The sequence below is a fragment of the Sinocyclocheilus grahami genome, unplaced genomic scaffold (genome assembly GCF_001515645.1).
Source record: "Sinocyclocheilus grahami isolate Dianchi unplaced genomic scaffold, SAMN03320097.WGS_v1.1 scaffold383.1, whole genome shotgun sequence".
Classification (NCBI taxonomy): domain Eukaryota; kingdom Metazoa; phylum Chordata; class Actinopteri; order Cypriniformes; family Cyprinidae; genus Sinocyclocheilus; species Sinocyclocheilus grahami.
In genome coordinates, this window is record NW_015505562.1 from 33,370 (window position 1) to 37,037 (window position 3,668).

The following is a 3,668-nucleotide window of genomic DNA, read 5'->3' on the forward strand; positions in this document are numbered from 1 at the left end:
TTGTCTGGTCAGAGGAGAACTGGCCCCCCGACTGAGCCTGGTTTCTCCCAAGGTTTTTTCTCCATTCTGTCACCGATGGAGTTTTGGTTCCTTGCCGCTGTCGCCTCTGGCTTGCTTAGTTGGGGACACTTCATTTCCAGCGTTATCGTTGACATGATTGCAAAGATATTATTTAAACTGAGCTGGATGTTGACATCACTGAATTCAATGATGAACTGTCTTTAACTGAAAAATTAGTGTTTACTATTGTCATTTTGCATTATTGACACTATTTTCCTAATTAATGCTGTTCAGTTGCTTTGACACAATCTGTATTGTTAAAAGCGCTATATAAATAAAGGTGACTTGACTTGACTTGACTTTCTGAGAGTGGGATTCAAATGGTCCAGGATTGGCCTCAACCCAATACATACCATAAGTTAATATAGAAGTTCAGCTCCCCTGAGTCCCTCAGGGACATCCACTGTATGTGTTGCAGGATCCTGTCATAAGACTGGCACACACCTATAGGTGGCAGCAGTGAGTGCACCCTCATGTGGAACAGTAGAAACCTTCCTTTACTGTAACTCAACCTACGGTGCATCTAGGATGTTTGTATATCAGAATCAGACATGTCTGAAACATAACACAGAAGTAGCCTAAACAAACTAAAACTACTATATTGTGAACAATAATTACATTTTGCCCTTTGTTGTTCTATACTCACTGTAAGCCATGGCCTCTTTGGACTTATTGCTTTATTAAAACAGAGTGCTGCAGCTGTAACATCAAAACACAGAATACTAATTTGCCTTGGGTTCCCTTGAGATTTTTGTGTAATTTACATTGTAGAGCAAAACCTCCAGTTATCACTAATTGATATTTACCACAGATCTTTTTTACTCATAAATTGAAAAACCACATAATAAAAACACTTTCACTTTTCACTTAGGTGATTCGTTTTACACTCTTAAAAATAAAGGTGCTTCACGATGCCATAAAATAACCATTTTGTCTAAATGGTTCCATAAAGAACCTTTAACATCCGAAGAACCTTTCTGTTTCACAAAAGGTTCTTTGTGGCGAAAGAAGGTTATTCAGATTATAAAAGGTAAGAAAGAGATGGTTCTTTAAAGCAGTGGTTCCCAACCCTGGTCCTGGAGGCACCCCAACACTGCACGTTTTGCATGTCTCCTTAATCAAACACACCTGATTCAGATCATCAGCTCATTAGTAGAGACTCCAAGACCTGAAATTGGTGTGTTAGAGAAAGGAGACATGCAAAATGTGCAGTGTTGGGGTGCCTCCAGGACCAGGGTTGGGAACCACTGCTTTAAAGAACCTTTGACTGAATGCTTCTTTGTGGAACCAAAAATAGTTCTTCTATGGCATCGCTGTGAAGAACCTTTTAAGCAACTTCCTTTTTAAGAGTGTACACTTGTTGTCTATAAGCTGTTTCGTACATCACATCTTTAACATGAATGAAATGCAATTTAAATGTAAAAAGAATATATTCATTCTTAACCATTCACTTCACATTACACAATGCTTCAAATGTCCTTACAATGTCACAACTCAGAAAACTGTGAATCATGTAGAATTAGCTGATTTTAGAAGAAATAGAAACTAAGAAGAAACTGTGACCGTCAGCATGCCCAGCATGTCCAGCTCATTTATTTAAGAGAAATTCAGACAACAATAATCTAGAATGAGGTTATATATATAAATGCGACCACAATTGACCAAATCAGCATTTCAGCCACAGACCACATTCTTCAAACAGAATAAACCTTTGCTAATATTCACTGTGTGATCCACCACCACATGCCACCCAAAGCCTCATTTCTGCATTTCTGTTATTTTGGAAAACCATATTTGTAGAAATGTATTTATATGTTGACAGTAAACTGTAGCAGTGACTTCTTACAGATATGAGTTATATAAAATATGTATGTTTATACAATTTAATTTGACAATAAATAAAACTACTAAAAGATATAACTAATATTAACATATTAAAATAGAACTTTACCTCCACCTATTAGTTTGGTTCAGTTCATTGTTAAACAGCCAATTTTTTATTCTACTGACAAAATAATATAATGTCAAGCAGTATGTGACTTGATTGTGGTGCGTCTGGTGAATATGGACATTCTTCAACCAATTTCATGTTTAGTTTGGTTCCAAAAACATATCTTGAGGGAGTTTTGTAATAAAACAAAGAAAAGGCATGGCCTAGTCTACAACAATTTCCTAACATAGTCCGGCATACAGTCTACAACTGACCATTCACTCTTCAAAAGATGCTTGGGCTAAGCGAGCACACTTATCTGACATTTTATTTGATTAAAATTATATTATCTGACACTTACAAAAAGTACTCTTACATTAAAATACGCATACTTGGTAACACTTTAGAATAGGGAACACATATTCACTATTAATTCAGAGTTTTCCTTCAATAAACTCCTGATTTGCTGCTTATTATTACTTAGTAAGGTAGTAGTTAAGTTTAGGTATGGTATAAAATATAGTCATGCAGAATAAGGCATTAATATGTAAGTACTAATAAACAGCCAGTATGTTCGTAATATGCAAGATAATAAGCAACTAGTTAATAGTGAGAATGGGCCTTTACAATAAAGTGGAAAAAGTCCCAACTCTTTCTTACTTTTCCTATTTGGGGAAACAGGGAGTTCAGACCAGGGAAAAATTACTTTGGCTTTAAACAGTGGGCATTAAAAGGTATTCGTAAGATTGGGGATTTGTTTGAGGGAAATACATTGAGATCCTTTAAAGGTATAAGAAAAAAACTCGGAATGCCAATTACACTTTTTTAAAAGCTTACAAATTCGCAGTTATATCAATGTTAAACATTAATTATTCACTAGATCTTTACCAACATAACTAGAAAAGGTCATGTTTCATGAGGATCTTAGTACAAAGCAAATGTCAATGTTTTATTGCAAATTTGTTAACAGCTCTAAAGAATCATCTGAATCCAAGAGAGTTGCTTGGGGTATATATTTGCAATATGGACTTTCAGATTCCGAACGGAGCCAGATATGTGTTAGAGCCCAGAATGCAGACTTATGTCACTCCTGAGAAGAGAAATAAGTTTAACCCAAACATCCCAGATATCTATTAATAAATGCCAAGAACAATAAGGGAACATTGTTTCATTGTAATGTAATTAAGACATTCTGGCAAAAAGTGACAATGCTAATTTCCTCAGTTATCTCTAACCCAATTCCAGTGAAAACTGAAATACGTGCTTTGGGTTTATTTCCTGAAAAAAAAAAGTTTATCATTATCAGCTTACCACAATAAAACGATTGACTTTTGTAGTTCTTGCAAGATGTTTAGTAGCATTTTACTGGAAGAACATAGAAGGTCCATCCACTGATCACTGGTTGGAAGATCTGCCACATTATATTGCATTGGAAAGAATAAAGGGCAAAATAAAAAGACTATCATCAAATTTGGAATCTTTTCATACATTTTCTGGAAAATAACCAAATATTGACACATTGATGGACACCCCCCACTCTACTGACTGATATGTGAATTATATGTTGTGCTTTTGTATTTGAAAATATGTGGACAAGTCTGTCTTAGCCTTTGAGTAATAACATCTTTACCCATGTAATCAAATTTTTTGGATGCTTTGGTGTACTTTATCTGGATAT